The sequence below is a fragment of the Triturus cristatus genome, chromosome 5_2 (assembly GCF_964204655.1).
Source record: "Triturus cristatus chromosome 5_2, aTriCri1.1, whole genome shotgun sequence".
NCBI classification, from domain to species: domain Eukaryota; kingdom Metazoa; phylum Chordata; class Amphibia; order Caudata; family Salamandridae; genus Triturus; species Triturus cristatus.
In genome coordinates, this window is record NC_140588.1 from 576,757,811 (window position 1) to 576,785,148 (window position 27,338).

Below are 27,338 nucleotides of genomic sequence, written 5' to 3' on the forward strand. Positions count from 1 at the left end.
CCACGCCCCATCCTGCCCATGCCCACACCCCTGTATATGAGGGTGACCCATGTCCCTCACCCTCCATGCTCGAACGGAAGACACGTGTGTCCTGAGGGGAGCGCCAGACAGGCATTTCTCCGGCCAGGCAGACCCCTGCAGCACCCGTTAGGCTCCAAAGCCTGTACATTCCCAAGATGCCACTGGTCACTATGCAAATCAGACAGCCCTGGCCACACCCTCTCCGCCGCTGGGCTCTGCTGCTTTCGGTACGTGCAGCTCAGCTTTTTCTTACCCTGAACCAGACTTCCGTTTCAGCAAAAAGGTGGGTTGCAGTGGGTCCGGGATGCCATTTGGAGACAAAGCCTGCGGCCCTGTCAAAGATGACTTCCTGCCGCACACCATGTGGTCAGAAGCCTACGAAAAGAAGCGCACCTCGGAATACAGAATCTCACTTCCTCAAGAGCCTTGCACAAGAGATTTTCCTCCCGCCGAGGAAAGCAACTCAAAGGGAACCTTGCGAAAATCAAATTAGGAGCCAGATTGCGGGATGCTAGGCAAACTGTTTGTCAGAAAAGCAAATTCATTTTGAGAAGCCCTGACCTGCGGGAAGGAAAAGCATTCAAGGGCAGAAGAAGGACTGTTCCCTGACCGGGAATCGAACCCGGGCCGCGGCGGTGAGAGCGCCGAATCCTAACCACTAGACCACCAGGGAACCCACAGCCATACAGCAAAAGTTCCTACACTGCTCTCCTAGTGACAAAGCTCATGGGGGCTGAAAGCATATTTTATTCTACAGCGAATATGAATCAGAACTTGAAAAAACACTCATGATTCCACTAGACTGTTTGTCACTTCCAAGCACAGGCCATCCCCTCCCCCGTGCTACTGAACCGACGAATTCCTGTACAATCGGGATCCCCGGGAAATCACAAGAGGGACACCTAGTGGCCGCTGATAGCTCAAAGACAGCTGGTACACCTTCTCACACCTACCTCGTTATTCAGCTTGCTGGAAGAATACATTGCGAATGACCGATTCAAGAGTGCAAGGGAGAAGAGTGCTCCAAAGTAGATGTATACATCGCAGCCGGGTTTTCCAGCAATTTACCTTTCTGATGAGCTGGTACTGCACTTTACGCCCACATAGAGCACCTGACTGGGTGGGGGACTGCGTGCGCATGAAGGTGGCTGAGGGCAATGGGAGCAAAGCAACCTGGGACACAGGGGACCCAGCCCCTTTCCTCTGCTTTCGTCTATAGGTCGGGTGCCTTTTTAAGGACCTTCGATTAAAAAAAGCTGAGCTGCGTGGACAAATTACGCACGTCTACGTCTTAGAGGGATCTTCCCTGACCGGGAATCGAACCCGGGCCGCGGCGGTGAAAGCGCCGAATCCTAGCCACTAGACCACCAGGGAGGAGATGCTCTTGTGAGCCTGCCTTGCTCACTTCCTTATTGTGACTAAGCTAACTCCACTGTATAGATTGCCCATAAAGTACGAGTGGGGAAAAGTTAGGTGTCACACAGTGTGTTTGTCATAAGCAATTACCTTTATCCTCCTGCAAAAGCCTTTTTACTCTGCAATCACCTCTTGCTGGACAGCCTGCGCTGGAGCAGCCAGCATGAAAAGGGAGCTGAGTAAGGCAGGACCTAGGGTCTCACCAGGGTGGCCGAGTGGTTAAGGCGTTGGACTTAAGATCCAATGGACAGTTGTCCGCATGGGTTCGAGCCCCATCCCTGGTATGGGTTTTCAGCGGGTGTGTAGGAACTTGCAGATGCTTTTGTAAAGCATTTTCCTCTGCCCTCCTCACCCTCCCAGTGCCCTTCCTTAACAGTCCCAATTCACGTCTCAGCTGTGGGGTCTGCTGCTACTCTGCACTTAGCATGGATGTTTGCCAAAGCAATGCAGTGCCACCTACGCAGAGCCCCTGCTTAGAGAAATACACCTCCTATGTCTTTTCCCACTGAAGGGAGCAGGAGGAAGTACTTGCTTCCTGGGGAACATGGGCCTGCCACTGGAATTTGTTAACCCGCCTCTTGCGGATTTCTCCCCTTTCTTTGATTTACACCTGCAGGCTCTCCCTTGCCATCGGAGCAGGATCTGCTGATGCAGGCCCGGCTGGATCAAATGTGCAAAGGCTTGTCCCCAGGCCTCGGGAAAAAATTGAGCAGAGATTCCCGCCTCCGCCTCCTCTTGCCTTCCGAACGGGCTTCCAAACGGGCAATGCCCTGACGGGTCCCCCACGCCCCATCCTGCCCATGCCCACACCCCTGTATATGAGGGTGACCCATGTCCCTCACCCTCCATGCTCGAACGGAAGACACGTGTGTCCTGAGGGGAGCGCCAGACAGGCATTTCTCCGGCCAGGCAGACCCCTGCAGCACCCGTTAGGCTCCAAAGCCTGTACATTCCCAAGATGCCACTGGTCACTATGCAAATCAGACAGCCCTGGCCACACCCTCTCCGCCGCTGGGCTCTGCTGCTTTCGGTACGTGCAGCTCAGCTTTTTCTTACCCTGAACCAGACTTCCGTTTCAGCAAAAAGGTGGGTTGCAGTGGGTCCGGGATGCCATTTGGAGACAAAGCCTGCGGCCCTGTCAAAGATGACTTCCTGCCGCACACCATGTGGTCAGAAGCCTACGAAAAGAAGCGCACCTCGGAATACAGAATCTCACTTCCTCAAGAGCCTTGCACAAGAGATTTTCCTCCCGCCGAGGAAAGCAACTCAAAGGGAACCTTGCGAAAATCAAATTAGGAGCCAGATTGCGGGATGCTAGGCAAACTGTTTGTCAGAAAAGCAAATTCATTTTGAGAAGCCCTGACCTGCGGGAAGGAAAAGCATTCAAGGGCAGAAGAAGGACTGTTCCCTGACCGGGAATCGAACCCGGGCCGCGGCGGTGAGAGCGCCGAATCCTAACCACTAGACCACCAGGTAACCCACAGCCATACAGCAAAAGTTCCTACACTGCTCTCCTAGTGACAAAGCTCATGGGGGCTGAAAGCATATTTTATTCTACAGCGAATATGAATCAGAACTTGAAAAAACACTCATGATTCCACCAGACTGTTTGTCACTTCCAAGCACAGGCCATCCCCTCCCCCGTGCTACTGAACCGACGAATTCCTGTACAATCGGGATCCCCGGGAAATCACAAGAGGGACACCTAGTGGCCGCTGATAGCTCAAAGACAGCTGGTACACCTTCTCACACCTACCTCGTTATTCAGCTTGCTGGAAGAATACATTGCGAATGACCGATTCAAGAGTGCAAGGGAGAAGAGTGCTCCAAAGTAGATGTATACATCGCAGCCGGGTTTTCCAGCAATTTACCTTTCTGATGAGCTGGTACTGCACTTTACGCCCACATAGAGCACCTGACTGGGTGGGGGACTGCGTGCGCATGAAGGTGGCTGAGGGCAATGGGAGCAAAGCAACCTGGGACACAGGGGACCCAGCCCCTTTCCTCTGCTTTCGTCTATAGGTCGGGGTGCCTTTTTAAGGACCTTCGATTAAAAAAAGCTGAGCTGCGTGGACAAATTACACACGTCTACGTCTTAGAGGGATCTTCCCTGACCGGGAATCGAACCCGGGCCGCGGCGGTGAAAGCGCCGAATCCTAGCCACTAGACCACCAGGGAGGAGATGCTCTTGTGAGCCTGCCTTGCTCACTTCCTTATTGTGACTAAGCTAACTCCACTGTATAGATTGCCCATAAAGTACGAGTGGGGAAAAGTTAGGTGTCACACAGTGTGTTTGTCATAAGCAATTACCTTTATCCTCCTGCAAAAGCCTTTTTACTCTGCAATCACCTCTTGCTGGACAGCCTGCGCTGGAGCAGCCAGCATGAAAAGGGAGCTGAGTAAGGCAGGGCCTAGGGTCTCACCAGGGTGGCCGAGTGGTTAAGGCGTTGGACTTAAGATCCAATGGACAGTTGTCCGCATGGGTTCGAGCCCCATCCCTGGTATGGGTTTTCAGCGGGTGTGTAGGAACTTGCAGATGCTTTTTTAAAGCATTTTCCTCTGCCCTCCTCACCCTCCCAGTGCCCTTCCTTAACAGTCCCAATTCACGTCTCAGCTGTGGGGTCTGCTGCTACTCTGCACTTAGCATGGATGCTTCCCAAAGCAATGCAGTGCCACCTACGCAGAGCCCCTGCTTAGAGAAATACACCTCCTATGTCTTTTCCCACTGAAGGGAGCAGGAGGAAGTACTTGCTTCCTGGGGAACATGGGCCTGCCACTGGAATTTGTTAACCCGCCTCTTGCGGATTTCTCCCCTTTCTTTGATTTACACCTGCAGGCTCTCCCTTGCCATCGGAGCAGGATCTGCTGATGCAGGCCCGGCTGGATCAAATGTGCAAAGGCTTGTCCCCAGGCCTCGGGAAAAAATTGAGCAGAGATTCCCGCCTCCGCCTCCGCCTCCTCTTGCTTTCCGAACGGGCTTCCAAACGGGCAATGCCCTGACGGGTCCCCCACGCCCCATCCTGCCCATGCCCACACCCCTGTATATGAGGGTGACCCATGTCCCTCACCCTCCATGCTCGAACGGAAGACACGTGTGTCCTGAGGGGAGCGCCAGACAGGCATTTCTCCGGCCAGGCAGACCCCTGCAGCACCCGTTAGGCTCCAAAGCCTGTACATTCCCAAGATGCCACTGGTCACTATGCAAATCAGACAGCCCTGGCCACACCCTCTCCGCCGCTGGGCTCTGCTGCTTTCGGTACGTGCAGCTCAGCTTTTTCTTACCCTGAACCAGACTTCCGTTTCAGCAAAAAGGTGGGTTGCAGTGGGTCCGGGATGCCATTTGGAGACAAAGCCTGCGGCCCTGTCAAAGATGACTTCCTGCCGCACACCATGTGGTCAGAAGCCTACGAAAAGAAGCGCACCTCGGAATACAGAATCTCACTTCCTCAAGAGCCTTGCACAAGAGATTTTCCTCCCGCCGAGGAAAGCAACTCAAAGGGAACCTTGCGAAAATCAAATTAGGAGCCAGATTGCGGGATGCTAGGCAAACTGTTTGTCAGAAAAGCAAATTCATTTTGAGAAGCCCTGACCTGCGGGAAGGAAAAGCATTCAAGGGCAGAAGAAGGACTGTTCCCTGACCGGGAATCGAACCCAGGCCGCGGCGGTGAGAGCGCCGAATCCTAACCACTAGACCACCAGGGAACCCACAGCCATACAGCAAAAGTTCCTACACTGCTCTCCTAGTGACAAAGCTCATGGGGGCTGAAAGCATATTTTATTCTACAGCGAATATGAATCAGAACTTGAAAAAACACTCATGATTCCACCAGACTGTTTGTCACTTCCAAGCACAGGCCATCCCCTCCCCCGTGCTACTGAACCGACGAATTCCTGTACAATCGGGATCCCCGGGAAATCACAAGAGGGACACCTAGTGGCCGCTGATAGCTCAAAGACAGCTGGTACACCTTCTCACACCTACCTCGTTATTCAGCTTGCTGGAAGAATACATTGCGAATGACCGATTCAAGAGTGCAAGGGAGAAGAGTGCTCCAAAGTAGATGTATACATCGCAGCCGGGTTTTCCAGCAATTTACCTTTCTGATGAGCTGGTACTGCACTTTACGCCCACATAGAGCACCTGACTGGGTGGGGGACTGCGTGCGCATGAAGGTGGCTGAGGGCAATGGGAGCAAAGCAACCTGGGACACAGGGGACCCAGCCCCTTTCCTCTGCTTTCGTCTATAGGTCGGGGTGCCTTTTTAAGGACCTTCGATTAAAAAAAGCTGAGCTGCGTGGACAAATTACACACGTCTACGTCTTAGAGGGATCTTCCCTGACCGGGAATCGAACCCGGGCCGCGGCGGTGAAAGCGCCGAATCCTAGCCACTAGACCACCAGGGAGGAGATGCTCTTGTGAGCCTGCCTTGCTCACTTCCTTATTGTGACTAAGCTAACTCCACTGTATAGATTGCCCATAAAGTACGAGTGGGGAAAAGTTAGGTGTCACACAGTGTGTTTGTCATAAGCAATTACCTTTATCCTCCTGCAAAAGCCTTTTTACTCTGCAATCACCTCTTGCTGGACAGCCTGCGCTGGAGCAGCCAGCATGAAAAGGGAGCTGAGTAAGGCAGGGCCTAGGGTCTCACCAGGGTGGCCGAGTGGTTAAGGCGTTGGACTTAAGATCCAATGGACAGTTGTCCGCATGGGTTCGAGCCCCATCCCTGGTATGGGTTTTCAGCGGGTGTGTAGGAACTTGCAGATGCTTTTTTAAAGCATTTTCCTCTGCCCTCCTCACCCTCCCAGTGCCCTTCCTTAACAGTCCCAATTCACGTCTCAGCTGTGGGGTCTGCTGCTACTCTGCACTTAGCATGGATGCTTCCCAAAGCAATGCAGTGCCACCTACGCAGAGCCCCTGCTTAGAGAAATACACCTCCTATGTCTTTTCCCACTGAAGGGAGCAGGAGGAAGTACTTGCTTCCTGGGGAACATGGGCCTGCCACTGGAATTTGTTAACCCGCCTCTTGCGGATTTCTCCCCTTTCTTTGATTTACACCTGCAGGCTCTCCCTTGCCATCGGAGCAGGATCTGCTGATGCAGGCCCGGCTGGATCAAATGTGCAAAGGCTTGTCCCCAGGCCTCGGGAAAAAATTGAGCAGAGATTCCCGCCTCCGCCTCCGCCTCCGCCTCCTCTTGCCTTCCGAACGGGCTTCCAAACGGGCAATGCCCTGACGGGTCCCCCACGCCCCATCCTGCCCATGCCCACACCCCTGTATATGAGGGTGACCCATGTCCCTCACCCTCCATGCTCGAACGGAAGACACGTGTGTCCTGAGGGGAGCGCCAGACAGGCATTTCTCCGGCCAGGCAGACCCCTGCAGCACCCGTTAGGCTCCAAAGCCTGTACATTCCCAAGATGCCACTGGTCACTATGCAAATCAGACAGCCCTGGCCACACCCTCTCCGCCGCTGGGCTCTGCTGCTTTCGGTACGTGCAGCTCAGCTTTTTCTTACCCTGAACCAGACTTCCGTTTCAGCAAAAAGGTGGGTTGCAGTGGGTCCGGGATGCCATTTGGAGACAAAGCCTGCGGCCCTGTCAAAGATGACTTCCTGCCGCACACCATGTGGTCAGAAGCCTACGAAAAGAAGCGCACCTCGGAATACAGAATCTCACTTCCTCAAGAGCCTTGCACAAGAGATTTTCCTCCCGCCGAGGAAAGCAACTCAAAGGGAACCTTGCGAAAATCAAATTAGGAGCCAGATTGCGGGATGCTAGGCAAACTGTTTGTCAGAAAAGCAAATTCATTTTGAGAAGCCCTGACCTGCGGGAAGGAAAAGCATTCAAGGGCAGAAGAAGGACTGTTCCCTGACCGGGAATCGAACCCGGGCCGCGGCGGTGAGAGCGCAGAATCCTAACCACTAGACCACCAGGGAACCCAGAGCCATACAGCAAAAGTTCCTACACTGCTCTCCTAGTGACAAAGCTCATGGGGGCTGAAAGCATATTTTATTCTACAGCGAATATGAATCAGAACTTGAAAAAACACTCATGATTCCACCAGACTGTTTGTCACTTCCAAGCACAGGCCATCCCCTCCCCCGTGCTACTGAACCGACGAATTCCTGTACAATCGGGATCCCCGGGAAATCACAAGAGGGACACCTAGTGGCCGCTGATAGCTCAAAGACAGCTGGTACACCTTCTCACACCTACCTCGTTATTCAGCTTGCTGGAAGAATACATTGCGAATGACCGATTCAAGAGTGCAAGGGAGAAGAGTGCTCCAAAGTAGATGTACACATCGCAGCCGGGTTTTCCAGCAATTTACCTTTCTGATGAGCTGGTACTGCACTTTACGCCCACATAGAGCACCTGACTGGGTGGGGGACTGCGTGCGCATGAAGGTGGCTGAGGGCAATGGGAGCAAAGCAACCTGGGACACAGGGGACCCAGCCCCTTTCCTCTGCTTTCGTCTATAGGTCGGGGTGCCTTTTTAAGGACCTTCGATTAAAAAAAGCTGAGCTGCGTGGACAAATTACGCACGTCTACGTCTTAGAGGGATCTTCCCTGACCGGGAATCGAACCCGGGCCGCGGCGGTGAAAGCGCCGAATCCTAGCCACTAGACCACCAGGGAGGAGATGCTCTTGTGAGCCTGCCTTGCTCACTTCCTTATTGTGACTAAGCTAACTCCACTGTATAGATTGCCCATAAAGTACGAGTGGGGAAAAGTTAGGTGTCACACAGTGTGTTTGTCATAAGCAATTACCTTTATCCTCCTGCAAAAGCCTTTTTACTCTGCAATCACCTCTTGCTGGACAGCCTGCGCTGGAGCAGCCAGCATGAAAAGGGAGCTGAGTAAGGCAGGGCCTAGGGTCTCACCAGGGTGGCCGAGTGGTTAAGGCGTTGGACTTAAGATCCAATGGACAGTTGTCCGCATGGGTTCGAGCCCCATCCCTGGTATGGGTTTTCAGCGGGTGTGTAGGAACTTGCAGATGCTTTTTTAAAGCATTTTCCTCTGCCCTCCTCACCCTCCCAGTGCCCTTCCTTAACAGTCCAAATTCACGTCTCAGCTGTGGGGTCTGCTGCTACTCTGCACTTAGCATGGATGCTTCCCAAAGCAATGCAGTGCCACCTACGCAGAGCCCCTGCTTAGAGAAATACACCTCCTATGTCTTTTCCCACTGAAGGGAGCAGGAGGAAGTACTTGCTTCCTGGGGAACATGGGCCTGCCACTGGAATTTGTTAACCCGCCTCTTGCGGATTTCTCCCCTTTCTTTGATTTACACCTGCAGGCTCTCCCTTGCCATCGGAGCAGGATCTGCTGATGCAGGCCCGGCTGGATCAAATGTGCAAAGGCTTGTCCCCAGGCCTCGGGAAAAAATTGAGCAGAGATTCCCGCCTCCGCCTCCGCCTCCTCTTGCCTTCCGAACGGGCTTCCAAACGGGCAATGCCCTGACGGGTCCCCCACGCCCCATCCTGCCTATGCCCACACCCCTGTATATGAGGGTGACCCATGTCCCTCACCCTCCATGCTCGAACGGAAGACACGTGTGTCCTGAGGGGAGCGCCAGACAGGCATTTCTCCGGCCAGGCAGACCCCTGCAGCACCCGTTAGGCTCCAAAGCCTGTACATTCCCAAGATGCCACTGGTCACTATGCAAATCAGACAGCCCTGGCCACACCCTCTCCGCCGCTGGGCTCTGCTGCTTTCGGTACGTGCAGCTCAGCTTTTTCTTACCCTGAACCAGACTTCCGTTTCAGCAAAAAGGTGGGTTGCAGTGGGTCCGGGATGCCATTTGGAGACAAAGCCTGCGTCCCTGTCAAAGATGACTTCCTGCCGCACACCATGTGGTCAGAAGCCTACGAAAAGAAGCGCACCTCGGAATACAGAATCTCACTTCCTCAAGAGCCTTGCACAAGAGATTTTCCTCCCGCCGAGGAAAGCAACTCAAAGGGAACCTTGCGAAAATCAAATTAGGAGCCAGATTGCGGGATGCTAGGCAAACTGTTTGTCAGAAAAGCAAATTCATTTTGAGAAGCCCTGACCTGCGGGAAGGAAAAGCATTCAAGGGCAGAAGAAGGACTGTTCCCTGACCGGGAATCTAACCCGGGCCGCGGCGGTGAGAGCGCCGAATCCTAACCACTAGACCACCAGGGAACCCACAGCCATACAGCAAAAGTTCCTACACTGCTCTCCTAGTGACAAAGCTCATGGGGGCTGAAAGCATATTTTATTCTACAGCGAATATGAATCAGAACTTGAAAAAACACTCATGATTCCACCAGACTGTTTGTCACTTCCAAGCACAGGCCATCCCCTCCCCCGTGCTACTGAACCGACGAATTCCTGTACAATCGGGATCCCCGGGAAATCACAAGAGGGACACCTAGTGGCCGCTGATAGCTCAAAGACAGCTGGTACACCTTCTCACACCTACCTCGTTATTCAGCTTGCTGGAAGAATACATTGCGAATGACCGATTCAAGAGTGCAAGGGAGAAGAGTGCTCCAAAGTAGATGTATACATCGCAGCCGGGTTTTCCAGCAATTTACCTTTCTGATGAGCTGGTACTGCACTTTACGCCCACATAGAGCACCTGACTGGGTGGGGGACTGCGTGCGCATGAAGGTGGCTGAGGGCAATGGGAGCAAAGCAACCTGGGACACAGGGGACCCAGCCCCTTTCCTCTGCTTTCGTCTATAGGTCGGGGTGCCTTTTTAAGGACCTTCGATTAAAAAAAGCTGAGCTGCGTGGACAAATTACGCACGTCTACGTCTTAGAGGGATCTTCCCTGACCGGGAATTGAACCCGGGCCGCGGCGGTGAAAGCGCCGAATCCTAGCCACTAGACCACCAGGGAGGAGATGCTCTTGTGAGCCTGCCTTGCTCACTTCCTTATTGTGACTAAGCTAACTCCACTGTATAGATTGCCCATAAAGTACGAGTGGGGAAAAGTTAGGTGTCACACAGTGTGTTTGTCATAAGCAATTACCTTTATCCTCCTGCAAAAGCCTTTTTACTCTGCAATCACCTCTTGCTGGACAGCCTGCGCTGGAGCAGCCAGCATGAAAAGGGAGCTGAGTAAGGCAGGACCTAGGGTCTCACCAGGGTGGCCGAGTGGTTAAGGCGTTGGACTTAAGATCCAATGGACAGTTGTCCGCATGGGTTCGAGCCCCATCCCTGGTATGGGTTTTCAGTGGGTGTGTAGGAACTTGCAGATGCTTTTGTAAAGCATTTTCCTCTGCCCTCCTCACCCTCCCAGTGCCCTTCCTTAACAGTCCCAATTCACGTCTCAGCTGTGGGGTCTGCTGCTACTCTGCACTTAGCATGGATGTTTGCCAAAGCAATGCAGTGCCACCTACGCAGAGCCCCTGCTTAGAGAAATACACCTCCTATGTCTTTTCCCACTGAAGGTAGCAGGAGGAAGTACTTGCTTCCTGGGGAACATGGGCCTGCCACTGGAATTTGTTAACCCGCCTCTTGCGGATTTCTCCCCTTTCTTTGATTTACACCTGCAGGCTCTCCCTTGCCATCGGAGCAGGATCTGCTGATGCAGGCCCGGCTGGATCAAATGTGCAAAGGCTTGTCCCCAGGCCTCGGGAAAAAATTGAGCAGAGATTCCCGCCTCCGCCTCCGCCTCCTCTTGCCTTCTGAACGGGCTTCCAAACGGGCAATGCCCTGACGGGTCCCCCACGCCCCATCCTGCCCATGCCCACACCCCTGTATATGAGGGTGACCCATGTCCCTCACCCTCCATGCTCGAACGGAAGACACGTGTGTCCTGAGGGGAGCGCCAGACAGGCATTTCTCCGGCCAGGCAGACCCCTGCAGCACCCGTTAGGCTCCAAAGCCTGTACATTCCCAAGATGCCACTGGTCACTATGCAAATCAGACAGCCCTGGCCACACCCTCTCCGCCGCTGGGCTCTGCTGCTTTCGGTACGTGCAGCTCAGCTTTTTCTTACCCTGAACCAGACTTCCGTTTCAGCAAAAAGGTGGGTTGCAGTGGGTCCGGGATGCCATTTGGAGACAAAGCCTGCGGCCCTGTCAAAGATGACTTCCTGCCGCACACCATGTGGTCAGAAGCCTACGAAAAGAAGCGCACCTCGGAATACAGAATCTCACTTCCTCAAGAGCCTTGCACAAGAGATTTTCCTCCCGCCGAGGAAAGCAACTCAAAGGGAACCTTGCGAAAATCAAATTAGGAGCCAGATTGCGGGATGCTAGGCAAACTGTTTGTCAGAAAAGCAAATTCATTTTGAGAAGCCCTGACCTGCGGGAAGGAAAAGCATTCAAGGGCAGAAGAAGGACTGTTCCCTGACCGGGAATCGAACCCGGGCCGCGGCGGTGAGAGCGCCGAATCCTAACCACTAGACCACCAGGGAACCCACAGCCATACAGCAAAAGTTCCTACACTGCTCTCCTAGTGACAAAGCTCATGGGGGCTGAAAGCATATTTTATTCTACAGCGAATATGAATCAGAACTTGAAAAAACACTCATGATTCCACCAGACTGTTTGTCACTTCCAAGCACAGGCCATCCCCTCCCCCGTGCTACTGAACCGACGAATTCCTGTACAATCGGGATCCCCGGGAAATCACAAGAGGGACACCTAGTGGCCGCTGATAGCTCAAAGACAGCTGGTACACCTTCTCACACCTACCTCGTTATTCAGCTTGCTGGAAGAATACATTGCGAATGACCGATTCAAGAGTGCAAGGGAGAAGAGTGCTCCAAAGTAGATGTATACATCGCAGCCGGGTTTTCCAGCAATTTACCTTTCTGATGAGCTGGTACTGCACTTTACGCCCACATAGAGCACCTGACTGGGTGGGGGACTGCGTGCGCATGAAGGTGGCTGAGGGCAATGGGAGCAAAGCAACCTGGGACACAGGGGACCCAGCCCCTTTCCTCTGCTTTCGTCTATAGGTCGGGGTGCCTTTTTAAGGACCTTCGATTAAAAAAAGCTGAGCTGCGTGGACAAATTACTCACGTCTACGTCTTAGAGGGATCTTCCCTGACCGGGAATCGAACCCGGGCCGCGGCGGTGAAAGCGCCGAATCCTAGCCACTAGACCACCAGGGAGGAGATGCTCTTGTGAGCCTGCCTTGCTCACTTCCTTATTGTGACTAAGCTAACTCCACTGTATAGATTGCCCATAAAGTACGAGTGGGGAAAAGTTAGGTGTCACACAGTGTGTTTGTCATAAGCAATTACCTTTATCCTCCTGCAAAAGCCTTTTTACTCTGCAATCACCTCTTGCTGGACAGCCTGCGCTGGAGCAGCCAGCATGAAAAGGGAGCTGAGTAAGGCAGGGCCTAGGGTCTCACCAGGGTGGCCGAGTGGTTAAGGCGTTGGACTTAAGATCCAATGGACAGTTGTCCGCATGGGTTCGAGCCCCATCCCTGGTATGGGTTTTCAGCGGGTGTGTAGGAACTTGCAGATGCTTTTTTAAAGCATTTTCCTCTGCCCTCCTCACCCTCCCAGTGCCCTTCCTTAACAGTCCCAATTCACGTCTCAGCTGTGGGGTCTGCTGCTACTCTGCACTTAGCATGGATGCTTCCCAAAGCAATGCAGTGCCACCTACGCAGAGCCCCTGCTTAGAGAAATACACCTCCTATGTCTTTTCCCACTGAAGGGAGCAGGAGGAAGTACTTGCTTCCTGGGGAACATGGGCCTGCCACTGGAATTTGTTAACCCGCCTCTTGCGGATTTCTCCCCTTTCTTTGATTTACACCTGCAGGCTCTCCCTTGCCATCGGAGCAGGATCTGCTGATGCAGGCCCGGCTGGATCAAATGTGCAAAGGCTTGTCCCCAGGCCTCGGGAAAAAATTGAGCAGAGATTCCCGCCTCCGCCTCCGCCTCCGCCTCCTCTTGCCTTCCGAACGGGCTTCCAAACGGGCAATGCCCTGACGGGTCCCCCACGCCCCATCCTGCCCATGCCCACACCCCTGTATATGAGGGTGACCCATGTCCCTCACCCTCCATGCTCGAACGGAAGACACGTGTGTCCTGAGGGGAGCGCCAGACAGGCATTTCTCCGGCCAGGCAGACCCCTGCAGCACCCGTTAGGCTCCAAAGCCTGTACATTCCCAAGATGCCACTGGTCACTATGCAAATCAGACAGCCCTGGCCACACCCTCTCCGCCGCTGGGCTCTGCTGCTTTCGGTACGTGCAGCTCAGCTTTTTCTTACCCTGAACCAGACTTCCGTTTCAGCAAAAAGGTGGGTTGCAGTGGGTCCGGGATGCCATTTGGAGACAAAGCCTGCGGCCCTGTCAAAGATGACTTCCTGCCGCACACCATGTGGTCAGAAGCCTACGAAAAGAAGCGCACCTCGGAATACAGAATCTCACTTCCTCAAGAGCCTTGCACAAGAGATTTTCCTCCCGCCGAGGAAAGCAACTCAAAGGGAACCTTGCGAAAATCAAATTAGGAGCCAGATTGCGGGATGCTAGGCAAACTGTTTGTCAGAAAAGCAAATTCATTTTGAGAAGCCCTGACCTGCGGGAAGGAAAAGCATTCAAGGGCAGAAGAAGGACTGTTCCCTGACCGGGAATCGAACCCGGGCCGCGGCGGTGAGAGCGCAGAATCCTAACCACTAGACCACCAGGGAACCCAGAGCCATACAGCAAAAGTTCCTACACTGCTCTCCTAGTGACAAAGCTCATGGGGGCTGAAAGCATATTTTATTCTACAGCGAATATGAATCAGAACTTGAAAAAACACTCATGATTCCACCAGACTGTTTGTCACTTCCAAGCACAGGCCATCCCCTCCCCCGTGCTACTGAACCGACGAATTCCTGTACAATCGGGATCCCCGGGAAATCACAAGAGGGACACCTAGTGGCCGCTGATAGCTCAAAGACAGCTGGTACACCTTCTCACACCTACCTCGTTATTCAGCTTGCTGGAAGAATACATTGCGAATGACCGATTCAAGAGTGCAAGGGAGAAGAGTGCTCCAAAGTAGATGTATACATCGCAGCCGGGTTTTCCAGCAATTTACCTTTCTGATGAGCTGGTACTGCACTTTACGCCCACATAGAGCACCTGACTGGGTGGGGGACTGCGTGCGCATGAAGGTGGCTGAGGGCAATGGGAGCAAAGCAACCTGGGACACAGGGGACCCAGCCCCTTTCCTCTGCTTTCGTCTATAGGTCGGGGTGCCTTTTTAAGGACCTTCGATTAAAAAAAGCTGAGCTGCGTGGACAAATTACGCACGTCTACGTCTTAGAGGGATCTTCCCTGACCGGGAATCGAACCCGGGCCGCGGCGGTGAAAGCGCCGAATCCTAGCCACTAGACCACCAGGGAGGAGATGCTCTTGTGAGCCTGCCTTGCTCACTTCCTTATTGTGACTAAGCTAACTCCACTGTATAGATTGCCCATAAAGTACGAGTGGGGAAAAGTTAGGTGTCACACAGTGTGTTTGTCATAAGCAATTACCTTTATCCTCCTGCAAAAGCCTTTTTACTCTGCAATCACCTCTTGCTGGACAGCCTGCGCTGGAGCAGCCAGCATGAAAAGGGAGCTGAGTAAGGCAGGGCCTAGGGTCTCACCAGGGTGGCCGAGTGGTTAAGGCGTTGGACTTAAGATCCAATGGACAGTTGTCCGCATGGGTTCGAGCCCCATCCCTGGTATGGGTTTTCAGCGGGTGTGTAGGAACTTGCAGATGCTTTTTTAAAGCATTTTCCTCTGCCCTCCTCACCCTCCCAGTGCCCTTCCTTAACAGTCCAAATTCACGTCTCAGCTGTGGGGTCTGCTGCTACTCTGCACTTAGCATGGATGCTTCCCAAAGCAATGCAGTGCCACCTACGCAGAGCCCCTGCTTAGAGAAATACACCTCCTATGTCTTTTCCCACTGAAGGGAGCAGGAGGAAGTACTTGCTTCCTGGGGAACATGGGCCTGCCACTGGAATTTGTTAACCCGCCTCTTGCGGATTTCTCCCCTTTCTTTGATTTACACCTGCAGGCTCTCCCTTGCCATCGGAGCAGGATCTGCTGATGCAGGCCCGGCTGGATCAAATGTGCAAAGGCTTGTCCCCAGGCCTCGGGAAAAAATTGAGCAGAGATTCCCGCCTCCGCCTCCGCCTCCTCTTGCCTTCCGAACGGGCTTCCAAACGGGCAATGCCCTGACGGGTCCCCCACGCCCCATCCTGCCTATGCCCACACCCCTGTATATGAGGGTGACCCATGTCCCTCACCCTCCATGCTCGAACGGAAGACACGTGTGTCCTGAGGGGAGCGCCAGACAGGCATTTCTCCGGCCAGGCAGACCCCTGCAGCACCCGTTAGGCTCCAAAGCCTGTACATTCCCAAGATGCCACTGGTCACTATGCAAATCAGACAGCCCTGGCCACACCCTCTCCGCCGCTGGGCTCTGCTGCTTTCGGTACGTGCAGCTCAGCTTTTTCTTACCCTGAACCAGACTTCCGTTTCAGCAAAAAGGTGGGTTGCAGTGGGTCCGGGATGCCATTTGGAGACAAAGCCTGCGTCCCTGTCAAAGATGACTTCCTGCCGCACACCATGTGGTCAGAAGCCTACGAAAAGAAGCGCACCTCGGAATACAGAATCTCACTTCCTCAAGAGCCTTGCACAAGAGATTTTCCTCCCGCCGAGGAAAGCAACTCAAAGGGAACCTTGCGAAAATCAAATTAGGAGCCAGATTGCGGGATGCTAGGCAAACTGTTTGTCAGAAAAGCAAATTCATTTTGAGAAGCCCTGACCTGCGGGAAGGAAAAGCATTCAAGGGCAGAAGAAGGACTGTTCCCTGACCGGGAATCGAACCCGGGCCGCGGCGGTGAGAGCGCCGAATCCTAACCACTAGACCACCAGGGAACCCACAGCCATACAGCAAAAGTTCCTACACTGCTCTCCTAGTGACAAAGCTCATGGGGGCTGAAAGCATATTTTATTCTACAGCGAATATGAATCAGAACTTGAAAAAACACTCATGATTCCACCAGACTGTTTGTCACTTCCAAGCACAGGCCATCCCCTCCCCCGTGCTACTGAACCGACGAATTCCTGTACAATCGGGATCCCCGGGAAATCACAAGAGGGACACCTAGTGGCCGCTGATAGCTCAAAGACAGCTGGTACACCTTCTCACACCTACCTCGTTATTCAGCTTGCTGGAAGAATACATTGCGAATGACCGATTCAAGAGTGCAAGGGAGAAGAGTGCTCCAAAGTAGATGTATACATCGCAGCCGGGTTTTCCAGCAATTTACCTTTCTGATGAGCTGGTACTGCACTTTACGCCCACATAGAGCACCTGACTGGGTGGGGGACTGCGTGCGCATGAAGGTGGCTGAGGGCAATGGGAGCAAAGCAACCTGGGACACAGGGGACCCAGCCCCTTTCCTCTGCTTTCGTCTATAGGTCGGGGTGCCTTTTTAAGGACCTTCGATTAAAAAAAGCTGAGCTGCGTGGACAAATTACGCACGTCTACGTCTTAGAGGGATCTTCCCTGACCGGGAATTGAACCCGGGCCGCGGCGGTGAAAGCGCCGAATCCTAGCCACTAGACCACCAGGGAGGAGATGCTCTTGTGAGCCTGCCTTGCTCACTTCCTTATTGTGACTAAGCTAACTCCACTGTATAGATTGCCCATAAAGTACGAGTGGGGAAAAGTTAGGTGTCACACAGTGTGTTTGTCATAAGCAATTACCTTTATCCTCCTGCAAAAGCCTTTTTACTCTGCAATCACCTCTTGCTGGACAGCCTGCGCTGGAGCAGCCAGCATGAAAAGGGAGCTGAGTAAGGCAGGACCTAGGGTCTCACCAGGGTGGCCGAGTGGTTAAGGCGTTGGACTTAAGATCCAATGGACAGTTGTCCGCATGGGTTCGAGCCCCATCCCTGGTATGGGTTTTCAGTGGGTGTGTAGGAACTTGCAGATGCTTTTGTAAAGCATTTTCCTCTGCCCTCCTCACCCTCCCAGTGCCCTTCCTTAACAGTCCCAATTCACGTCTCAGCTGTGGGGTCTGCTGCTACTCTGCACTTAGCATGGATGTTTGCCAAAGCAATGCAGTGCCACCTACGCAGAGCCCCTGCTTAGAGAAATACACCTCCTATGTCTTTTCCCACTGAAGGTAGCAGGAGGAAGTACTTGCTTCCTGGGGAACATGGGCCTGCCACTGGAATTTGTTAACCCGCCTCTTGCGGATTTCTCCCCTTTCTTTGATTTACACCTGCAGGCTCTCCCTTGCCATCGGAGCAGGATCTGCTGATGCAGGCCCGGCTGGATCAAATGTGCAAAGGCTTGTCCCCAGGCCTCGGGAAAAAATTGAGCAGAGATTCCCGCCTCCGCCTCCGCCTCCTCTTGCCTTCCGAACGGGCTTCCAAACGGGCAATGCCCTGACGGGTCCCCCACGCCCCATCCTGCCCATGCCCACACCCCTGTATATGAGGGTGACCCATGTCCCTCACCCTCCATGCTCGAACGGAAGACACGTGTGTCCTGAGGGGAGCGCCAGACAGGCATTTCTCCGGCCAGGCAGACCCCTGCAGCACCCGTTAGGCTCCAAAGCCTGTACATTCCCAAGATGCCACTGGTCACTATGCAAATCAGACAGCCCTGGCCACACCCTCTCCGCCGCTGGGCTCTGCTGCTTTCGGTACGTGCAGCTCAGCTTTTTCTTACCCTGAACCAGACTTCCGTTTCAGCAAAAAGGTGGGTTGCAGTGGGTCCGGGATGCCATTTGGAGACAAAGCCTGCGGCCCTGTCAAAGATGACTTCCTGCCGCACACCATGTGGTCAGAAGCCTACGAAAAGAAGCGCACCTCGGAATACAGAATCTCACTTCCTCAAGAGCCTTGCACAAGAGATTTTCCTCCCGCCGAGGAAAGCAACTCAAAGGGAACCTTGCGAAAATCAAATTAGGAGCCAGATTGCGGGATGCTAGGCAAACTGTTTGTCAGAAAAGCAAATTCATTTTGAGAAGCCCTGACCTGCGGGAAGGAAAAGCATTCAAGGGCAGAAGAAGGACTGTTCCCTGACCGGGAATCGAACCCGGGCCGCGGCGGTGAGAGCGCCGAATCCTAACCACTAGACCACCAGGGAACCCACAGCCATACAGCAAAAGTTCCTACACTGCTCTCCTAGTGACAAAGCTCATGGGGGCTGAAAGCATATTTTATTCTACAGCGAATATGAATCAGAACTTGAAAAAACACTCATGATTCCACCAGACTGTTTGTCACTTCCAAGCACAGGCCATCCCCTCCCCCGTGCTACTGAACCGACGAATTCCTGTACAATCGGGATCCCCGGGAAATCACAAGAGGGACACCTAGTGGCCGCTGATAGCTCAAAGACAGCTGGTACACCTTCTCACACCTACCTCGTTATTCAGCTTGCTGGAAGAATACATTGCGAATGACCGATTCAAGAGTGCAAGGGAGAAGAGTGCTCCAAAGTAGATGTATACATCGCAGCCGGGTTTTCCAGCAATTTACCTTTCTGATGAGCTGGTACTGCACTTTACGCCCACATAGAGCACCTGACTGGGTGGGGGACTGCGTGCGCATGAAGGTGGCTGAGGGCAATGGGAGCAAAGCAACCTGGGACACAGGGGACCCAGCCCCTTTCCTCTGCTTTCGTCTATAGGTCGGGGTGCCTTTTTAAGGACCTTCGATTAAAAAAAGCTGAGCTGCGTGGACAAATTACACACGTCTACGTCTTAGAGAGATCTTCCCTGACCGGGAATCGAACCCGGGCCGCGGCGGTGAAAGCGCCGAATCCTAGCCACTAGACCACCAGGGAGGAGATGCTCTTGTGAGCCTGCCTTGCTCACTTCCTTATTGTGACTAAGCCAACTCCACTGTATAGATTGCCCATAAAGTACGAGTGGGGAAAAGTTAGGTGTCACACAGTGTGTTTGTCATAAGCAATTACCTTTATCCTCCTGCAAAAGCCTTTTTACTCTGCAATCACCTCTTGCTGGACAGCCTGCGCTGGAGCAGCCAGCATGAAAAGGGAGCTGAGTAAGGCAGGGCCTAGGGTCTCACCAGGGTGGCCGAGTGGTTAAGGCGTTGGACTTAAGATCCAATGGACAGTTGTCCGCATGGGTTCGAGCCCCATCCCTGGTATGGGTTTTCAGCGGGTGTGTAGGAACTTGCAGATGCTTTTTTAAAGCATTTTCCTCTGCCCTCCTCACCCTCCCAGTGCCCTTCCTTAACAGTCCCAATTCACGTCTCAGCTGTGGGGTCTGCTGCTACTCTGCACTTAGCATGGATGCTTCCCAAAGCAATGCAGTGCCACCTACGCAGAGCCCCTGCTTAGAGAAATACACCTCCTATGTCTTTTCCCACTGAAGGGAGCAGGAGGAAGTACTTGCTTCCTGGGGAACATGGGCCTGCCACTGGAATTTGTTAACCCGCCTCTTGCGGATTTCTCCCCTTTCTTTGATTTACACCTGCAGGCTCTCCCTTGCCATCGGAGCAGGATCTGCTGATGCAGGCCCGGCTGGATCAAATGTGCAAAGGCTTGTCCCCAGGCCTCGGGAAAAAATTGAGCAGAGATTCCCGCCTCCGCCTCCGCCTCCGCCTCCTCTTGCCTTCCGAACGGGCTTCCAAACGGGCAATGCCCTGACGGGTCCCCCACGCCCCATCCTGCCCATGCCCACACCCCTGTATATGAGGGTGACCCATGTCCCTCACCCTCCATGCTCGAACGGAAGACACGTGTGTCCTGAGGGGAGCGCCAGACAGGCATTTCTCCGGCCAGGCAGACCCCTGCAGCACCCGTTAGGCTCCAAAGCCTGTACATTCCCAAGATGCCACTGGTCACTATGCAAATCAGACAGCCCTGGCCACACCCTCTCCGCCGCTGGGCTCTGCTGCTTTCGGTACGTGCAGCTCAGCTTTTTCTTACCCTGAACCAGACTTCCGTTTCAGCAAAAAGGTGGGTTGCAGTGGGTCCGGGATGCCATTTGGAGACAAAGCCTGCGGCCCTGTCAAAGATGACTTCCTGCCGCACACCATGTGGTCAGAAGCCTACGAAAAGAAGCGCACCTCGGAATACAGAATCTCACTTCCTCAAGAGCCTTGCACAAGAGATTTTCCTCCCGCCGAGGAAAGCAACTCAAAGGGAACCTTGCGAAAATCAAATTAGGAGCCAGATTGCGGGATGCTAGGCAAACTGTTTGTCAGAAAAGCAAATTCATTTTGAGAAGCCCTGACCTGCGGGAAGGAAAAGCATTCAAGGGCAGAAGAAGGACTGTTCCCTGACCGGGAATCGAACCCGGGCCGCGGCGGTGAGAGCGCAGAATCCTAACCACTAGACCACCAGGGAACCCAGAGCCATACAGCAAAAGTTCCTACACTGCTCTCCTAGTGACAAAGCTCATGGGGGCTGAAAGCATATTTTATTCTACAGCGAATATGAATCAGAACTTGAAAAAACACTCATGATTCCACCAGACTGTTTGTCACTTCCAAGCACAGGCCATCCCCTCCCCCGTGCTACTGAACCGACGAATTCCTGTACAATCGGGATCCCCGGGAAATCACAAGAGGGACACCTAGTGGCCGCTGATAGCTCAAAGACAGCTGGTACACCTTCTCACACCTACCTCGTTATTCAGCTTGCTGGAAGAATACATTGCGAATGACCGATTCAAGAGTGCAAGGGAGAAGAGTGCTCCAAAGTAGATGTATACATCGCAGCCGGGTTTTCCAGCAATTTACCTTTCTGATGAGCAGGTACTGCACTTTACGCCCACATAGAGCACCTGACTGGGTGGGGGACTGCGTGCGCATGAAGGTGGCTGAGGGCAATGGGAGCAAAGCAACCTGGGACACAGGGGACCCAGCCCCTTTCCTCTGCTTTCGTCTATAGGTCGGGGTGCCTTTTTAAGGACCTTCGATTAAAAAAAGCTGAGCTGCGTGGACAAATTACGCACGTCTACGTCTTAGAGGGATCTTCCCTGACCGGGAATCGAACCCGGGCCGCGGCGGTGAAAGCGCCGAATCCTAGCCACTAGACCACCAGGGAGGAGATGCTCTTGTGAGCCTGCCTTGCTCACTTCCTTATTGTGACTAAGCTAACTCCACTGTATAGATTGCCCATAAAGTACGAGTGGGGAAAAGTTAGGTGTCACACAGTGTGTTTGTCATAAGCAATTACCTTTATCCTCCTGCAAAAGCCTTTTTACTCTGCAATCACCTCTTGCTGGACAGCCTGCGCTGGAGCAGCCAGCATGAAAAGGGAGCTGAGTAAGGCAGGGCCTAGGGTCTCACCAGGGTGGCCGAGTGGTTAAGGCGTTGGACTTAAGATCCAATGGACAGTTGTCCGCATGGGTTCGAGCCCCATCCCTGGTATGGGTTTTCAGCGGGTGTGTAGGAACTTGCAGATGCTTTTTTAAAGCATTTTCCTCTGCCCTCCTCACCCTCCCAGTGCCCTTCCTTAACAGTCCAAATTCACGTCTCAGCTGTGGGGTCTGCTGCTACTCTGCACTTAGCATGGATGCTTCCCAAAGCAATGCAGTGCCACCTACGCAGAGCCCCTGCTTAGAGAAATACACCTCCTATGTCTTTTCCCACTGAAGGGAGCAGGAGGAAGTACTTGCTTCCTGGGGAACATGGGCCTGCCACTGGAATTTGTTAACCCGCCTCTTGCGGATTTCTCCCCTTTCTTTGATTTACACCTGCAGGCTCTCCCTTGCCATCGGAGCAGGATCTGCTGATGCAGGCCCGGCTGGATCAAATGTGCAAAGGCTTGTCCCCAGGCCTCGGGAAAAAATTGAGCAGAGATTCCCGCCTCCGCCTCCGCCTCCTCTTGCCTTCCGAACGGGCTTCCAAACGGGCAATGCCCTGACGGGTCCCCCACGCCCCATCCTGCCTATGCCCACACCCCTGTATATGAGGGTGACCCATGTCCCTCACCCTCCATGCTCGAACGGAAGACACGTGTGTCCTGAGGGGAGCGCCAGACAGGCATTTCTCCGGCCAGGCAGACCCCTGCAGCACCCGTTAGGCTCCAAAGCCTGTACATTCCCAAGATGCCACTGGTCACTATGCAAATCAGACAGCCCTGGCCACACCCTCTCCGCCGCTGGGCTCTGCTGCTTTCGGTACGTGCAGCTCAGCTTTTTCTTACCCTGAACCAGACTTCCGTTTCAGCAAAAAGGTGGGTTGCAGTGGGTCCGGGATGCCATTTGGAGACAAAGCCTGCGTCCCTGTCAAAGATGACTTCCTGCCGCACACCATGTGGTCAGAAGCCTACGAAAAGAAGCGCACCTCGGAATACAGAATCTCACTTCCTCAAGAGCCTTGCACAAGAGATTTTCCTCCCGCCGAGGAAAGCAACTCAAAGGGAACCTTGCGAAAATCAAATTAGGAGCCAGATTGCGGGATGCTAGGCAAACTGTTTGTCAGAAAAGCAAATTCATTTTGAGAAGCCCTGACCTGCGGGAAGGAAAAGCATTCAAGGGCAGAAGAAGGACTGTTCCCTGACCGGGAATCGAACCCGGGCCGCGGCGGTGAGAGCGCCGAATCCTAACCACTAGACCACCAGGGAACCCACAGCCATACAGCAAAAGTTCCTACACTGCTCTCCTAGTGACAAAGCTCATGGGGGCTGAAAGCATATTTTATTCTACAGCGAATATGAATCAGAACTTGAAAAAACACTCATGATTCCACCAGACTGTTTGTCACTTCCAAGCACAGGCCATCCCCTCCCCCGTGCTACTGAACCGACGAATTCCTGTACAATCGGGATCCCCGGGAAATCACAAGAGGGACACCTAGTGGCCGCTGATAGCTCAAAGACAGCTGGTACACCTTCTCACACCTACCTCGTTATTCAGCTTGCTGGAAGAATACATTGCGAATGACCGATTCAAGAGTGCAAGGGAGAAGAGTGCTCCAAAGTAGATGTATACATCGCAGCCGGGTTTTCCAGCAATTTACCTTTCTGATGAGCTGGTACTGCACTTTACGCCCACATAGAGCACCTGACTGGGTGGGGGACTGCGTGCGCATGAAGGTGGCTGAGGGCAATGGGAGCAAAGCAACCTGGGACACAGGGGACCCAGCCCCTTTCCTCTGCTTTCGTCTATAGGTCGGGGTGCCTTTTTAAGGACCTTCGATTAAAAAAAGCTGAGCTGCGTGGACAAATTACGCACGTCTACGTCTTAGAGGGATCTTCCCTGACCGGGAATTGAACCCGGGCCGCGGCGGTGAAAGCGCCGAATCCTAGCCACTAGACCACCAGGGAGGAGATGCTCTTGTGAGCCTGCCTTGCTCACTTCCTTATTGTGACTAAGCTAACTCCACTGTATAGATTGCCCATAAAGTACGAGTGGGGAAAAGTTAGGTGTCACACAGTGTGTTTGTCATAAGCAATTACCTTTATCCTCCTGCAAAAGCCTTTTTACTCTGCAATCACCTCTTGCTGGACAGCCTGCGCTGGAGCAGCCAGCATGAAAAGGGAGCTGAGTAAGGCAGGACCTAGGGTCTCACCAGGGTGGCCGAGTGGTTAAGGCGTTGGACTTAAGATCCAATGGACAGTTGTCCGCATGGGTTCGAGCCCCATCCCTGGTATGGGTTTTCAGTGGGTGTGTAGGAACTTGCAGATGCTTTTGTAAAGCATTTTCCTCTGCCCTCCTCACCCTCCCAGTGCCCTTCCTTAACAGTCCCAATTCACGTCTCAGCTGTGGGGTCTGCTGCTACTCTGCACTTAGCATGGATGTTTGCCAAAGCAATGCAGTGCCACCTACGCAGAGCCCCTGCTTAGAGAAATACACCTCCTATGTCTTTTCCCACTGAAGGTAGCAGGAGGAAGTACTTGCTTCCTGGGGAACATGGGCCTGCCACTGGAATTTGTTAACCCGCCTCTTGCGGATTTCTCCCCTTTCTTTGATTTACACCTGCAGGCTCTCCCTTGCCATCGGAGCAGGATCTGCTGATGCAGGCCCGGCTGGATCAAATGTGCAAAGGCTTGTCCCCAGGCCTCGGGAAAAAATTGAGCAGAGATTCCCGCCTCCGCCTCCGCCTCCTCTTGCCTTCCGAACGGGCTTCCAAACGGGCAATGCCCTGACGGGTCCCCCACGCCCCATCCTGCCCATGCCCACACCCCTGTATATGAGGGTGACCCATGTCCCTCACCCTCCATGCTCGAACGGAAGACACGTGTGTCCTGAGGGGAGCGCCAGACAGGCATTTCTCCGGCCAGGCAGACCCCTGCAGCACCCGTTAGGCTCCAAAGCCTGTACATTCCCAAGATGCCACTGGTCACTATGCAAATCAGACAGCCCTGGCCACACCCTCTCCGCCGCTGGGCTCTGCTGCTTTCGGTACGTGCAGCTCAGCTTTTTCTTACCCTGAACCAGACTTCCGTTTCAGCAAAAAGGTGGGTTGCAGTGGGTCCGGGATGCCATTTGGAGACAAAGCCTGCGGCCCTGTCAAAGATGACTTCCTGCCGCACACCATGTGGTCAGAAGCCTACGAAAAGAAGCGCACCTCGGAATACAGAATCTCACTTCCTCAAGAGCCTTGCACAAGAGATTTTCCTCCCGCCGAGGAAAGCAACTCAAAGGGAACCTTGCGAAAATCAAATTAGGAGCCAGATTGCGGGATGCTAGGCAAACTGTTTGTCAGAAAAGCAAATTCATTTTGAGAAGCCCTGACCTGCGGGAAGGAAAAGCATTCAAGGGCAGAAGAAGGACTGTTCCCTGACCGGGAATCGAACCCGGGCCGCGGCGGTGAGAGCGCAGAATCCTAACCACTAGACCACCAGGGAACCCAGAGCCATACAGCAAAAGTTCCTACACTGCTCTCCTAGTGACAAAGCTCATGGGGGCTGAAAGCATATTTTATTCTACAGCGAATATGAATCAGAACTTGAAAAAACACTCATGATTCCACCAGACTGTTTGTCACTTCCAAGCACAGGCCATCCCCTCCCCCGTGCTACTGAACCGACGAATTCCTGTACAATCGGGATCCCCGGGAAATCACAAGAGGGACACCTAGTGGCCGCTGATAGCTCAAAGACAGCTGGTACACCTTCTCACACCTACCTCGTTATTCAGCTTGCTGGAAGAATACATTGCGAATGACCGATTCAAGAGTGCAAGGGAGAAGAGTGCTCCAAAGTAGATGTATACATCGCAGCCGGGTTTTCCAGCAATTTACCTTTCTGATGAGCTGGTACTGCACTTTACGCCCACATAGAGCACCTGACTGGGTGGGGGACTGCGTGCGCATGAAGGTGGCTGAGGGCAATGGGAGCAAAGCAACCTGGGACACAGGGGACCCAGCCCCTTTCCTCTGCTTTCGTCTATAGGTCGGGGTGCCTTTTTAAGGACCTTCGATTAAAAAAAGCTGAGCTGCGTGGACAAATTACGCACGTCTACGTCTTAGAGGGATCTTCCCTGACCGGGAATCGAACCCGGGCCGCGGCGGTGAAAGCGCCGAATCCTAGCCACTAGACCACCAGGGAGGAGATGCTCTTGTGAGCCTGCCTTGCTCACTTCCTTATTGTGACTAAGCTAACTCCACTGTATAGATTGCCCATAAAGTACGAGTGGGGAAAAGTTAGGTGTCACACAGTGTGTTTGTCATAAGCAATTACCTTTATCCTCCTGCAAAAGCCTTTTTACTCTGCAATCACCTCTTGCTGGACAGCCTGCGCTGGAGCAGCCAGCATGAAAAGGGAGCTGAGTAAGGCAGGGCCTAGGGTCTCACCAGGGTGGCCGAGTGGTTAAGGCGTTGGACTTAAGATCCAATGGACAGTTGTCCGCATGGGTTCGAGCCCCATCCCTGGTATGGGTTTTCAGCGGGTGTGTAGGAACTTGCAGATGCTTTTTTAAAGCATTTTCCTCTGCCCTCCTCACCCTCCCAGTGCCCTTCCTTAACAGTCCAAATTCACGTCTCAGCTGTGGGGTCTGCTGCTACTCTGCACTTAGCATGGATGCTTCCCAAAGCAATGCAGTGCCACCTACGCAGAGCCCCTGCTTAGAGAAATACACCTCCTATGTCTTTTCCCACTGAAGGGAGCAGGAGGAAGTACTTGCTTCCTGGGGAACATGGGCCTGCCACTGGAATTTGTTAACCCGCCTCTTGCGGATTTCTCCCCTTTCTTTGATTTACACCTGCAGGCTCTCCCTTGCCATCGGAGCAGGATCTGCTGATGCAGGCCCGGCTGGATCAAATGTGCAAAGGCTTGTCCCCAGGCCTCGGGAAAAAATTGAGCAGAGATTCCCGCCTCCGCCTCCGCCTCCTCTTGCCTTCCGAACGGGCTTCCAAACGGGCAATGCCCTGACGGGTCCCCCACGCCCCATCCTGCCTATGCCCACACCCCTGTATATGAGGGTGACCCATGTCCCTCACCCTCCATGCTCGAACGGAAGACACGTGTGTCCTGAGGGGAGCGCCAGACAGGCATTTCTCCGGCCAGGCAGACCCCTGCAGCACCCGTTAGGCTCCAAAGCCTGTACATTCCCAAGATGCCACTGGTCACTATGCAAATCAGACAGCCCTGGCCACACCCTCTCCGCCGCTGGGCTCTGCTGCTTTCGGTACGTGCAGCTCAGCTTTTTCTTACCCTGAACCAGACTTCCGTTTCAGCAAAAAGGTGGGTTGCAGTGGGTCCGGGATGCCATTTGGAGACAAAGCCTGTGTCCCTGTCAAAGATGACTTCCTGCCGCACACCATGTGGTCAGAAGCCTACGAAAAGAAGCGCACCTCGGAATACAGAATCTCACTTCCTCAAGAGCCTTGCACAAGAGATTTTCCTCCCGCCGAGGAAAGCAACTCAAAGGGAACCTTGCGAAAATCAAATTAGGAGCCAGATTGCGGGATGCTAGGCAAACTGTTTGTCAGAAAAGCAAATTCATTTTGAGAAGCCCTGACCTGCGGGAAGGAAAAGCATTCAAGGGCAGAAGA

The 27,338-nt window shown here is 53.4% G+C and overlaps 17 non-coding genes across 17 annotated transcripts; 12 read left to right on the forward strand and 5 right to left on the reverse strand.

The window, feature by feature from the left end:
- Nucleotides 1-622: 622 nt before the first annotated feature.
- On the reverse strand, nt 623-694 carry TRNAE-CUC (transfer RNA glutamic acid (anticodon CUC)). The gene has a single exon. It is a non-coding gene; the product is annotated as a tRNA-Glu (tRNA).
- Nucleotides 695-1,638: 944 nt separating this feature from the next.
- Nucleotides 1,639-1,721, forward strand: TRNAL-UAA (transfer RNA leucine (anticodon UAA)). The gene has a single exon. It is a non-coding gene; the product is annotated as a tRNA-Leu (tRNA).
- Nucleotides 1,722-3,858: 2,137 nt separating this feature from the next.
- On the forward strand, nt 3,859-3,941 carry TRNAL-UAA (transfer RNA leucine (anticodon UAA)). The gene has a single exon. It is a non-coding gene; the product is annotated as a tRNA-Leu (tRNA).
- Nucleotides 3,942-6,084: 2,143 nt separating this feature from the next.
- TRNAL-UAA (transfer RNA leucine (anticodon UAA)) lies at nt 6,085-6,167 on the forward strand. The gene has a single exon. It is a non-coding gene; the product is annotated as a tRNA-Leu (tRNA).
- A 2,149-nt stretch (nt 6,168-8,316) lies between these two features.
- On the forward strand, nt 8,317-8,399 carry TRNAL-UAA (transfer RNA leucine (anticodon UAA)). The gene has a single exon. It is a non-coding gene; the product is annotated as a tRNA-Leu (tRNA).
- A 2,143-nt stretch (nt 8,400-10,542) lies between these two features.
- TRNAL-UAA (transfer RNA leucine (anticodon UAA)) lies at nt 10,543-10,625 on the forward strand. Its single transcript has one exon. It is a non-coding gene; the product is annotated as a tRNA-Leu (tRNA).
- Nucleotides 10,626-11,751: 1,126 nt separating this feature from the next.
- TRNAE-CUC (transfer RNA glutamic acid (anticodon CUC)) lies at nt 11,752-11,823 on the reverse strand. The gene has a single exon. It is a non-coding gene; the product is annotated as a tRNA-Glu (tRNA).
- A 945-nt stretch (nt 11,824-12,768) lies between these two features.
- On the forward strand, nt 12,769-12,851 carry TRNAL-UAA (transfer RNA leucine (anticodon UAA)). Its single transcript has one exon. It is a non-coding gene; the product is annotated as a tRNA-Leu (tRNA).
- A 2,149-nt stretch (nt 12,852-15,000) lies between these two features.
- On the forward strand, nt 15,001-15,083 carry TRNAL-UAA (transfer RNA leucine (anticodon UAA)). The gene has a single exon. It is a non-coding gene; the product is annotated as a tRNA-Leu (tRNA).
- Nucleotides 15,084-16,209: 1,126 nt separating this feature from the next.
- On the reverse strand, nt 16,210-16,281 carry TRNAE-CUC (transfer RNA glutamic acid (anticodon CUC)). Its single transcript has one exon. It is a non-coding gene; the product is annotated as a tRNA-Glu (tRNA).
- A 945-nt stretch (nt 16,282-17,226) lies between these two features.
- On the forward strand, nt 17,227-17,309 carry TRNAL-UAA (transfer RNA leucine (anticodon UAA)). The gene has a single exon. It is a non-coding gene; the product is annotated as a tRNA-Leu (tRNA).
- A 1,126-nt stretch (nt 17,310-18,435) lies between these two features.
- On the reverse strand, nt 18,436-18,507 carry TRNAE-CUC (transfer RNA glutamic acid (anticodon CUC)). Its single transcript has one exon. It is a non-coding gene; the product is annotated as a tRNA-Glu (tRNA).
- A 945-nt stretch (nt 18,508-19,452) lies between these two features.
- Nucleotides 19,453-19,535, forward strand: TRNAL-UAA (transfer RNA leucine (anticodon UAA)). Its single transcript has one exon. It is a non-coding gene; the product is annotated as a tRNA-Leu (tRNA).
- Nucleotides 19,536-21,684: 2,149 nt separating this feature from the next.
- TRNAL-UAA (transfer RNA leucine (anticodon UAA)) lies at nt 21,685-21,767 on the forward strand. The gene has a single exon. It is a non-coding gene; the product is annotated as a tRNA-Leu (tRNA).
- A 1,126-nt stretch (nt 21,768-22,893) lies between these two features.
- Nucleotides 22,894-22,965, reverse strand: TRNAE-CUC (transfer RNA glutamic acid (anticodon CUC)). Its single transcript has one exon. It is a non-coding gene; the product is annotated as a tRNA-Glu (tRNA).
- Nucleotides 22,966-23,910: 945 nt separating this feature from the next.
- TRNAL-UAA (transfer RNA leucine (anticodon UAA)) lies at nt 23,911-23,993 on the forward strand. Its single transcript has one exon. It is a non-coding gene; the product is annotated as a tRNA-Leu (tRNA).
- Nucleotides 23,994-26,136: 2,143 nt separating this feature from the next.
- TRNAL-UAA (transfer RNA leucine (anticodon UAA)) lies at nt 26,137-26,219 on the forward strand. The gene has a single exon. It is a non-coding gene; the product is annotated as a tRNA-Leu (tRNA).
- The last annotated feature ends 1,119 nt before the right edge of the window (nt 26,220-27,338 follow it).